This window comes from Thunnus maccoyii, chromosome 1 (genome assembly GCF_910596095.1).
Source record: "Thunnus maccoyii chromosome 1, fThuMac1.1, whole genome shotgun sequence".
NCBI lineage: Eukaryota > Metazoa > Chordata > Actinopteri > Scombriformes > Scombridae > Thunnus > Thunnus maccoyii.
Genome location: NC_056533.1, coordinates 8,595,969 through 8,608,636, shown reverse-complemented (window position 1 = coordinate 8,608,636; position 12,668 = coordinate 8,595,969). Strand labels below are relative to the sequence as shown.

The 12,668-nt window shown below is 38.4% G+C and overlaps 1 protein-coding gene across 1 annotated transcript in view; it reads right to left on the bottom strand.

Moving 5' to 3' along the window:
• LOC121893905 (myocyte-specific enhancer factor 2A-like) overlaps positions 1-10,210 on the bottom strand; it is a 47,228-nt gene extending 37,018 nt beyond the window's left edge. Inside the window, exons 1-2 of the mRNA XM_042406077.1 lie at positions 10,110-10,210; positions 2,035-2,154 (exon numbers count right to left, since the gene is read on the bottom strand). The gene's annotated coding sequence lies outside the window, so the exon portion shown is untranslated. The remainder of the gene's footprint in view (positions 1-2,034; positions 2,155-10,109) is intronic.
• Between the last annotated feature and the right edge of the window lie 2,458 nt (positions 10,211-12,668).

Below are 12,668 nucleotides of genomic sequence, written 5' to 3'. Positions count from 1 at the left end.
GGTGAATGTTTGTATAACCTCTGAATTTGTTAGCATTTTAGCAGCTGGTAGTTCATACATGGTGTCTATACTTATTTATCTTTAACTAAAGTACTGACTAGAAAGATTTCAGTTTCGATTATCTAATCAGTGTCTGGGTCACCTGAGATTAGGGTGTATTTGCTGAAAGCCACAAATTCATGCTGTAAAGAGTGTGAGATCACACTGGGTGCTTCTGTTGGAAGTTAATATCACATTTTCTCTTTTATTCATTTGTCATATAGGTATATAGGATTATATGTTATTTATCAACACAATAACCTCATTCATTTACTCATTATTACTGTAAGATTTTCAACAAATGAACTGTCTGAATTCCATATAAATGAGCTGAAACGAGCAACAACAATGACAGTTAATCAGAGGTTTAACCAAACAATCAGCCAACAGTCTGGTCTAATGTAGAATATTTAACAGGTCATACTGTAGTAAATCAGGACAAACAGCAAAAGTGACCCAAAACAAAAAAATCATGTATTTATGAATATACTATATGTAAAAGGAGTTATTGTTTAATTCATTGTTTCTGAGGTAAAACAGAAGCAACGTTTTGGTCGTAGACCTTTGTCAAACATTGCTTTTTGCTCTTTTCAACTCAGTGTGGGAGTTAAGTGTCATCTTCTACATTACTTCTTTCTCCTACACACATGCTGTGCATTAGAGAATCTTACTTTTACTAAGGTAAATGTCACAGTTTATTCTGATATAGATTATCACTCTTGTCAGTGGTAAACTCTGACTTTTTTTCATAAATAAACTGCAATTCTAGAAATCACCAAACTATACAATAAACATATTGTATACTTTATATTGACTATAAAAATAAGACCCATAATAAAAATGAACCAGAATTATCCTTTTAACAATAACTGTGGGGACCTGCACACTGACTTTGGAAGCCTTGAAAAGTTTGGGAGTTTGCAGCCCTCCTAAAAGTAAGATTAATGACCTGGAGATTTTTATAGCAGTTTATAATTGGATTAGCTCACAAACTCAAATGTGCTTTAAGTTAAACATACCATTAAACATAGTGTGTGGAGGTTACAGTACTGGTATTACATAGTTCTCAACTCAGCATGGAGTGAGAGCGTCTTCATGCACGGCCAGCATTAATAGTCTTGGCACCATTAAGAACAGTGTCCGGACTCTGAGCAGACCCAAACCCCTCTCTGGTCTGGACCGTGTCTCTGCAAATCAACACTGACTTTAATTAAGCCAAGCCACGCTGCCATTGACCCAACACACTGTTTAAGTTGGCAGAGCAGAGGGAAACCTATTTACTGTGAGCAACAAAGGCAGTTTTATGTGACTGCAGGAAAGTAGATTGCAGGGCTAATATTTGGAAATTGTTTTATTTGATTCCTGTATTTATTGAGCGTAATTTCTGAGCTCCTCTGCGGCATATTTAGCATCAAAGGTGCGGGTGTGTGGCCCGGCGGTCAGGTGGCAGGCAGCCAGAGGTTTGGCTGGTTTGGAAAGAGCAACTCAGGCCTGATTACTGGGGGCGACCCTGCAGGAAGAGTTCGCAAGTCCAATAGATTAGAAGCTTTTCCAGAAACCGTAGTGAGAGTAGAGGAGAGGAGAGGAGAGGAGAGGAGAGGAGAGGAACCAAAGTCATCACCAGAAGGTATTGCTCAAGACAATAAACATGATTTCAATATTACTTCCATATTAATATACACATAAACACATATTTTATATTTCCCCTGACCCCTGAACACTGTCTGCAAGTAATTTGAATCAGAACCACAGTTGCATAGTGGTTTTATAACATTAAAATCAATGGTTTTATTTCATTAAAACCCAAATAAATAGATGTGATTATTAGCCAAAAACAAATGATATGACCCGAGTATAGCCAGAAACAAAGACCCATTAATAAAACTGTTTTGGCATTGGATGACAAACAGGCTAGTTGGGTTGAAGTGTGTAACAGCTGTGGCAAGAAATCAAAAAAAGTATTTGATGATTTAATAAAGTTGTTTTCTGCATTACCTGAAAACGTTTTGTGTGTTGTGTAACAGGAGAGGGAACTCCTCTTCAACCTCTAATTTGAAAGATGGATCCAGATGAGATGATATTACAGACAGCAGTTCCTCTTCTAGCTCTAAGATTCTGAAAGAAAAAAGTAACAAGTACATTTATTCATTTCTCCACGTCAGGTGAAAAGTGGCCAGTGAAAAGGAGGAGTGAAAAGAGGTGGAAAGTGATGATGAAGTTCTGTTATTGTAGAGATCACATTAGATCAGTAATTCACCCCTTATAAGAGCACTTCTACCGTTGAGAATAGACACTGTTTGTGTGAAGACCATCTGTAATGAATGAAGCCATCAAATCAGCTAAAAAACAACAATCATTTTTCCATAACAAATATGATGTCCATGTAATCTCAGAACAGACGAGAGAGGGATATTCCATGTGGGTTGTAAAAACTTTTAATGTGAAGATTTAAGTGCAGTAGACAGGACCAAAATGAGCCTTCGCTGTTCCATAATCACATCAATCTGGATGTTAGCATCCGCACAGACAGGTAACAAGCACACAACGGGCCTCCACAGCATGAAGAGTCAGCTAAACCTCTCATCTTCTCTTCTGTGTGTGATACAGCGTGTCATTGGCTTAGCCAGGCATCGCCACAGCTAATCAAAGTGGATAAGAAATGCATTAGTCCACACAGGAGCAGCCTGCATTAGCTTGGGTCCGCTAAAGCAGGCCATGTAATTGACTAGAAAAAATGAAGTCAGTCAGTCAGTCAGTCATGGAGGACTCAAAATAGCCTCTCAATAAAAAACACACACACACACACACACACAGTACGGCCTCTATTTCTTCAGCGTGTGTGGTGCAAAAAGAGAAGCCTGTCCCTCAGAAGTGTTGCTATTTCTGTTTACCACAAGGCTCCAAATATTCTATCATTAGGGAAACTAGGAGGGGAAGGAAATACCACTGGGGAACACATGGACTCCGCACAACCGCACAAAGGAAACTAACTGACAGTGTGCACAAGTGGTTAAAGACTGTCATGTAATTGGTCACAGGTTTTATTTCCACAATATCCATGTGTCCGAAAATGCCACATCTTTTCTCACTTCTTGTAAGAAATAATCACCTTTTTCTACTACTCTCTGTCACTAACTGATACAACACTGCAGTATATGCAGCTGTAAAAATTTTTCTTAAACTGAGCATGGTGTGTAATGAGCAGTGGGTAATGGATAGTGAGCATGAGCAGCAAACACCAGAATAATTGCTGAATCAAGCAGCGCCACTGTGGCTGAAAGCTGAAGCCAGTGTGAAAGTGCCTGAAGATGCAGTTACATTAATGGCAGGTACATACTGGCTTCAAATGATATTCACAGTCTGCATAAGATTGTATTTAGAAAGCTTGTTCCTAGAAGTATTTTTTCATAATACATTATGGTCTCAATGGTTAATTTTACTTCTGTAAAATATAATTGATATCTTATGTTTTAGCATGGTATGATGTCCAACACAGCAACACATTTACTGTTTGTTCTTGTTGTCTCTCTTAGTGACAATGCAAATAAAACCTGTTCAAACCAGACCCATTGCACTGAGAAATTTCCAACCATTTGTTTAGTTATAAATATTAAAAACAGCATAATGTGAGTAATGAATAATGTGCTTGTTTGGTAGCTGGTGTGTATCTTAACATTTGCAATGACACAATCATCTGCACCAGATGTAAAAAAGAAGTATCTATCTGTGGCAAGCCAAAAGAGAGAGACACAGTAATCTCCTAACACGGATGATAAATGTTGGTTTACAAGCCTTGGAGACAAATGAAAAAGAAGGATTCAAAGAGAGATTCAATTGGAGCCAGAAATTTTTTTTGGAGCCAGCATCTAGCAGTACTTCCGCATTGGCTTCAGCCTCAAGCCATGGTAGTTGCCGTTTGATTCAAACACGATGTGAGCTGGCGGTTGTTCTCTTGTACAGGCACTAAAATCTAAAATCTTCAGCTGCATATTCACAGAAATGACCCAGGTGATAAACTATAGAGCCAAGTATTGTGTTTTGATTATGTTGGTGTTTGTCTGGTATGCTCATCTGACAGCAAATACTTTTAAATGCACATCTTCTTCCTATGGCTAAAATCATCAATGTCAACCGTTACCATTTCTACACAGATGTTGCTGAGACCTTGATGGGTTCTGGTTTAAGAGCAGAGGACAATTCACAGATGTTTGTTTTTCTACTCTTCATTTTCTTATTCTGCGGTGTCTGAACTTCTTTACTCTTTTCACTTTTTATACATTTCACAAGCCAAACCAAGCCATTAATCTAAACTTCTATCACCCTCCAGCCAAAATAAGGTTTACTGACGTTAATCACTTCTATTATTGAAATGATGTGCTAAAGTCAGGTCTTGAGAGTAATTCTGTAAACCTCTCAGCCCTATCAGTAACACCAGTGCCAAAAAATAAACCTAACACACTCACCACCACCAAATGGTATGCATCAAATTCATACTCATGTAATCACATTTCTCTTGAAAGAAGAATAAAATGCATTTCATAAAATGGGCAAAGATTACGGAAAATTTTCCAGCCAGATTACATGAGGTACAAGTGAATTTTTGTTTGTCATTCTCATAAAACAATATCAAACATCCAGCCAACTATTGAGGAGTACATTAAACAGTTTCTGGAGGGTGACCTGTTTCTCTTTAGCAGACCGAATCAGATTTCTGTTAATGCATGTTTAAATATCTTCTGGTACTCACATGCTCAGAATCTTGTTAATGGTTTTTACATACAGAACTATAGTCTGATATTACTGTAATCTAATTAGGCCAGCATTATAACTATAACAGAAACCATCTGACACAGTATATTCCTGTATATTTTAACTGATACAAATATGACCAAGTTCCTTCTCTTAATAGGCTGACCTAACTATCAAGGGATGTCTTGTTCCATTAAATGTAAACCATTAAAACATACATCTAATCTGATTTACAGCAATCAGAACACTATGTGCATGTACCCATGCACGAGATTGTGCAATGAGCAGCAGTTCATATGTATTCAATGAAATACATAATAAAAGCTGACATGTACCTTAAAGGTCCAATAAATGACACTGAGCCTCAGTGGATGTTAGCTAACAACTATTTGCTATGTAAAGATATAGTGGAGTAATGGCGACCTGAGCAGTGAATGAAGTCACACTCCCTCTGTGTGTGTTGTTATCCGAGCTTCTCTGTTCTTTGTTTTGGTGGCTGCACCGGCCACGCATGCATGTTAGTGTATGTGAATCCCTCTGTGTCCTCCATGTCCATTTCCAAGATTGTAGCCACATCACAAACTTTCTCAAATTACAGCTAAACAGTTCACTAAAATATGTTTCTGAAAACATTTGAGGCGAGAAATAGGCAATGCACTCTTGATCCATATTTGATCAGGACTGCCTAGTTTGATAGTTTGATCTGAGTTTCATGAGTTGTCAGTTCCCCCCCCCCCCCCCCCCCCCCCCCCCCAACTTTATTGAGTAAACAACACACATTTGTTTTGGTCTGAGACGTTGGTGCTATAGTGTGACATCTAGTGGCTGAATGTTGTGTATTGTAACTTTAAAACTTTTACAGCACCTTCAACAAATATCCTAATTTGATTATGTGTGTCAAGAATTTGAAAAGACAAGGTTTTCTAGGTTTTACTCTTAATTCAGAATTACTAAAATGTCCAGATAGCTAATAAAGTTATCCTAAAACTTCTGAATAGCAATTATACATCACGATTAAATCGCCAATGACAACATTTTTGGCCACTTGGTAGCAGCAAAAACAAGCAAACACAACACTGACAAATTATATCTCTTTTAGAGGGGACATATTATGCTTTTTGTGATTTTCTGTTATTTATAAACTGCTATGATGTCGTACATTTATGTTAAACATGTTCAAAGTTTCAAAACTTGAGCTTTATGTATGCTTAACAAAATGCTCCCTGCAACTCAAAAGCCCAGGCTTCAACCTGCTCTGAATGCTTTGCAACCATTTTCTCTACCTTGCCCTCGTCGAGCATGCCCATAAACGACCATCCTCTCTGTGGCCTTGGTCGCTAAGGTTGTTGCTAGAGTTTTTCCATGTGTATTGATGTATTTGAAAAGTTGACATTTTGTGTAAATAACAGCGCTGATGAGAGCAGTGAGAGTCAACCAAATCAGTAAAGTTGTGGGCCGGAAAACCAAAACAATGAGCTGAAAAATGCTAAAACACTCCATAGAGCTTGGGAACATAGCAGATTCATGATAATTATCTGTGGGTTCATCACTATGAGCAAGTCCTTTTACATACAAGTAGTCACTTGATCTAGGGGTCGACCAATTATCGGCCTGGCCGATTATCAGATCCGATATTCAGGATTTTTATGACTATCGGAATCATTATTTTTTTTATCCGATTGCCGATATGTGCTACTTTAACTCTGATGCAGCCGCCTCTCTGTGGTCTTCAGCAACGTCCCGCCCACAGCACTATCTGACCAAGTAATAGCCAATCAGCACTGAAGGCTGTGCATGCTGCTGTGCCACAGACGGCACAGAGAAGCATCTGCAGACTGGAGCAGTAGTAGTCTCGTAGATAAACTTGAATTCGACAGTGAACGTCAACAAGTTCATTTGTTGAGCCATAATTTAGCCACCTGACTACAGCAAAAAAAACGTAAGGTTATAACGTTATTTCTTGCACGTCACTTCCCAGGGTCAGTCATACTCTCAGTCTCAACCCACGACTACTAGTAATGTTACTGAAGTGTGTCTTGAAGTTGTCTCTGACTCAGTTTCGTAACTGTTAGAGAGGTGCAAGATTGTTGTTAGAGACTTTAGACGTAATGGAACTGCATCTAAGGCCTGTTAATCCATACACGGACTGCACAGATGGTGTACAGCTGTCAGAGTTGAATAGTCACTTCTATTGCTATTGTACATATTCAGCTATAATAATTATTAGCAATGAAGTAGCCTAGTTTTGAATGAAAGGTTCCCTGCTATCACATCTTATTGATATATAACATCTAAATAATAAAAACCAACTTAAGGCTTTCCAAAGCTGTTGTGCTGTAATAAATTAAGCATAATCGTGCGTTAAAATTGTGCGTTCTAAATTTTGACACCAAGATTTTCATTTTGACTGCAAATGTATAACAGTTTTTAATATTGGTTGTCGTTCTCCTTAATTATTAATAATTGGTATCGGCCCTGAAAAAAACATGTCAGTTGACCCCTGATGTGATCCATTGTTAATATATCAAGACTCTGTAAGTATGTGTAGGAAAGTCAAGCGAAAGAATGTAAACACAATTAGAGCATGATACGGCCTGCTGGGTGGTCATATCAACAGGTGAAATCCAACACTCAACTATAAATTAAGACCAACACACCACAGGGGACTCCTGATAACCCTTTGTGTCGACCAGAAATCCAACTGAAGAGTCTACAGCAGTGTTTTAAGCTAAATGCTAATGTCAGCATGCCACTGTAACATGTTTACAATGACAATATTACGTTCATAATGACAGGCGGGCAGCGAAATTGAAATATCTTGCACTGTACCATTAAGAGAATAATTTGAACCTAAGCATTTTAGAGTTGGTGTATATGGGCAACAACAAAGGCCCCATATAGTATGTAATAACACTGGCTGTGTTATTAGCTCACTACAGAAACACATTATCCTTACAGTCAGTCCTTACTGGACTAAACTGTAAAGGAAAAGAATTGTGAACACGCTACATTATACTGCAACAAATGTAAGTACATTTGCTCCAGACTAGACAGTATCCAGTACATCTAAGCCTGGTAAGAGATAACTGACTGGAGATGGGCGAGCTCTTTCATCCCATATGCTCCCTGTGGTCTCAGCAGTCTGACAGGGTGACAGTTTAACCATGACCTGATTACCTGTCCCCTGAAGCCTGTAATCACTAAAGCCAGCAGACAGGCACTGTCGGTCCGCTGACAGGGAGGATAATTGAAGGTGATGCTACATGCTGCTAGCCCTGCTAATGAAATATGAAAACAAAGAGCAGGGATGAGGCAGTGGGGCACCAAAGAGGCCTGAACTACAGAGCAAGATATTTTCTGTCTCTTCTGCAGCCCACATTACCTGCCAATCAGATGTTAAAAATGGTGTGGTCTCCAAAATGATAGACTTATGCACTTGAATGATATGCGGAGTAGACTCCCATACACGCCTATGAAATGACATGATAGAAATTCCAGTCAAGTCTCAGGTTTTCCAATTTACTCATATTTCTCAAAGAGTGTTGCTGTAATATTAGTGTAAAAATAAAATCCTGATGCACTACGCCTGACTCAGTGTAGACTATAAAATCAACTTTAACCCTGCATCAGTGATGTCACCCATGGCGTTCTGATGGGACTTTCTTAAACCTGGATTTGTGTTCAACTATGACAGGCAGAGACACCTGGTAAATGAATTGTGTTTGAAGCTCAGAGAGAACATGCAAGGAAGAAAGGCCATGAAATGTTGATGGTGAATAAATAAAGCGATTCATTTCCAAACTATTTTTTACTGACGTATTTGAGAACTTCCTCAGACCCTGCCAGGTATTGGTGAGCAAATGAGACCATCCTCATGCTTCCTTCTACAACATTCAGAAATGTTAAAACCATATTTGCCTTGAAGCAGAACTTGTTCAGGAACCTCTGCCCACTTCACCTGCCCGTTCTTTGGTCAAGTTCCTGCACCAATGCTGGTGTCCCTCATCTAGAAGAGCTGTCTGCTTCATGAATGAACCTTTGGGACGTCAGCACAAGTACTGACAAGGCAAACAGCAAAAAGCATAGTGTTTTTGAACATTTAACTTTGTTGTTCTTTCTCTTCATAATGCCATTTTTGTTTTGTGAAACTTTTGTGAAACTGTTCTTTGCCAAAATTAATTTTTAAACAGCTTACAATTTCTGCAAAATGACAAATCTGTTATATAAAACACTGAAAAACATTTTAAATCTTTAAACAATAATCTATAAAATAATACCACTGTTGACTGATGAGGGCCTGCCTAAGGAAAAGGTGGTGTTTGTGATTAGTGGTTGTTATATTTCAAAAAAAAAAATACTACAGAAATATTACAAAAATGGAGAAAAAAGGGCATGGGCTCTATTCTGTAGATTAGTGGTTCTCAGAGTGCGGTCCGGGGACCCCCAGGGGTCCTTGAGGGCGTTTCAGGGGTCCCCAGCAGGAATAGGAATAATTTATTTTCACTATAATTCATCCATAAGTACCACAATGACAGAATGTATGACTATTTTAGTCATAGGTTTCACACACTTTATGTAGTAAAACATCTAAAAGCAAAATTCTTATCAGATGGGGGTTGCTGGTCTATTTTGTGTCAGTTTAGGGGTCCTTGATGTGAAAAAGTTTGAGGACCACTGGCCTAGACATTGGTAGTCACATCACAATGTGACAACAACTGACTGCATTTACAATTCAGAACATGAAATTCAACAGTGGTTTTATAGTGTGAAGAGCGGTGATGGTCTGGTGTTTGATGTTGTTGGTTCCTCTATAGTCAAAACCTTGACTGCTACTGTATATGTTTTCTAGAGAACATAACTTGAGTTAAAAGGAAATGTTTTGAAAAGTGACCTCTGACTTCTACACTTTGTTTTTAAAACATCAATATTCCTTTAAAACTGTATGTCAACAGTGTTTCAAGTAGAAATGTGGAAACTAGCTAGAGTTTGTAGCGGCTAGTCGATGCAGAGTTAATCAAAGTTTAATAAAGGTCTCCATCACGACTCTCATCACAACATGTACATGTACTGTACACACACACACGACGCTTTCTACAACACAAAACTCTCAACAGAAACTAGACGTTCAGGGCCTTTTTGACTCTAAATTCATAAAAACAGCTTTACACAGCGTGTACTGTATTACAGTCTGTCTAACGGTCCAACTGACAGTATGTTAGCGACAATATAGCGGCTGCCTCCTCCCTGCCTGTCAGCCTCCACAGCACAGACAGTAAATAGACTTTCTCATGTATAAAGACAGATGTGTTTGCTCCACTTACCCCTCTGCCCTCCCGATGCCTCCGGAGATAAAGATAGTTTTTGTCAAAGTGTCTCAGGCAGGCAGACACACAGACAGATACTCGCCCGCTATATTTAGGAAACTGACAAACTCAGAGCAGCGAGAGGCTTAGCTCCGCCCTCTATGTGTGTGTGTATCTCTGGTCTGTCATAGGCTACTTTTGGGGACAAATTTCAGACTGAGGACCAGTTAATTGGGGACGGTTTGGCCAATTGGGGACAAAGTGGGAAAAACTGATTTTTGGGTCGATGATTAAGGTTAGAGTTACGTTAGGTTAAGGTTAGGTTAAGGTTAGGGTTAGGCAAGTAGTGGTTATGGTTAGGGTTAGTCTCCAGGAAATTAATGTAAGTCTATGTAATGTCCCCAAAAGTGACCTGACCTGATATGTGTGTGTGTTCAGTTGTCTTAAATTGTGTGTAACTGTGTTTGCATTTGTATCAGCCAGTGTGTAATTCTGACTTTACCTGCATGTTTTAAATTTGTCTGAAACGTCTCACATACTGTAACTAGTGTTGTATTAATATTATGATAAAAATAGAATAAACCTGAGATATGATCAAATAATACCTGGGATCACCATCTTTAAAAGTGGTGATACCAGCTGGGCAAATGCAGCGCAGCATGTGAGTTGCCCTCATCCCTAACACAAGCCCAGTATAATAACTGATCCATTGATTATTTTTATTTAGTCTCTGCCTGAAGGAAGGGGTAGAAAGCTTGTGACTGTAAGGCCACAAGTTCAAGTTTCCGAACCAGCTGAGAAGATGTGCTTGGAGCAAGCCATACAGTGTCCCTTTGAGAAACTCACTTTATCACCTGTAATAAATACATATCACACATACATATAAATACATTTATTATTAGTATGAAAACTATGTTGAAATCTAGAGCATGTTTAAGCATGGATCAATTCACTGGTTTTAAAAACTAAAACATAATTGTGGCTTCCTGATAGCTGAGTGGTTAATGTGCTCGCATGACTTCAACATCCCTGGTTTAACTCAGCTGAGGACCTTTGTTGCATTTTCTAACCTTCCTCTCTCCTCATATTTCCTGTCTGCCTCTACATGACTTGCTATCTAATGAAGGGAAAAGTACCAAAAGCATGTCATGTTGAGATAAATCATTTTTGTTTACATTATGCATGGCAGCATGCTGCTACAACATGTGTAACATCAGCACTTGTTGAATTAATAACAGTGTTTCAAATTAAATCGGTTCACCAACATTTGAAAAAGGCCCTAAATATACCAAACAGACACAGGACCTCCTCTCTGTTCCCCCTCATGGAGGTCAGACTTCAGGGTCTGTCGAGGAACAGCCTTACTTAACCATAAGCACGAGTTATGCTTAAGGTCTACAAAACAGAGCCTGTGTCCTTTTTCCTATTTTCTCCCTTATTTCAGTGAGTATTATGTAATATTTCTGTTTTGTTTTGTTTTGTTTTTTTCAAATATAACAACCATTAACCATAAACCTTACCTTTCATTTTCCTTAGGCAGGACCCTCAGCAAATGTTTCAATACTGGTATTGTTTTATAGATTATTGTTTAAAGATGTCAATGTTTTTCAGTGTTTTATGACAAATTTGGCATTTTGCAGAAAAGTTTAAAAAAAGTTTCACTTGTAGCCCCACCAAAGATTTGAACATTTCACCCACAACCTTTGCACCAAACTTGGTTTTGCAGTTGATTATTGCCATTGGAGACGGATGTGTTCTTCTAATATTTCCTTAAAATGTGTCATAACAATCCCACTCTGAGGTCTCTAACTAATAGCACACAGTGGTCTAGTAAAGATTTTTTTCCAGCTTGGTTATTTTTAACCCTTTTCTCATTCAGGAAACTTTTTTTCTGAAATCAGAGCAGACGTGGTACGATTATTTGATGATCATCAACTCATTAATACAAGCTGTCTTAGAGAATACCATGGCTTTAGTATTTTCGGTGTCATTTTGAATTTCATAAGCCTCACAGTAGTGAATACAAGTCAAAACAACTGACAAAAAATTGAGCAGAACTCAGACTTTTCAAAAAATGTTAATCATACCGTATTGTCCTAAAATACAAATACAAATCTCACATATACTGTACATCATCAGATTATAAAATCAACAAGGAGGCGTTACTTTCTTAGTGGCAACTTTCGGAGTTCCATGTGTGAAATAAAATCCCTCCTAGCATTTCTTAGAGAGCAGAGCCTTTCATCTGTGTCCAGGGAGGATCTATCACATTCAAAAAGAAAAGTAATATACCCATGCCAGACTACAAAAATGGTGACTGTGTTCTGGGACTAAACCCTTTAAACAAACATATTATAAGCAGTTATTCCGTCACTGGGCAGCCAAGAGGAAGACCAAAGAAAACCCTCTGGTGCCATCATGTGTCCTTAAGTCAGATGACAGCTGAAGCACAGCAGACAAAAGGAATCACCAGATTTTTAGGTTGCCAAAATTTGACTTAATCATTATTTAGGTTAGTTTCTCTTAGCATTGCTAATTTCATTGGCTAGAGTGCAATGTTCTTTTTAATTAAGCACA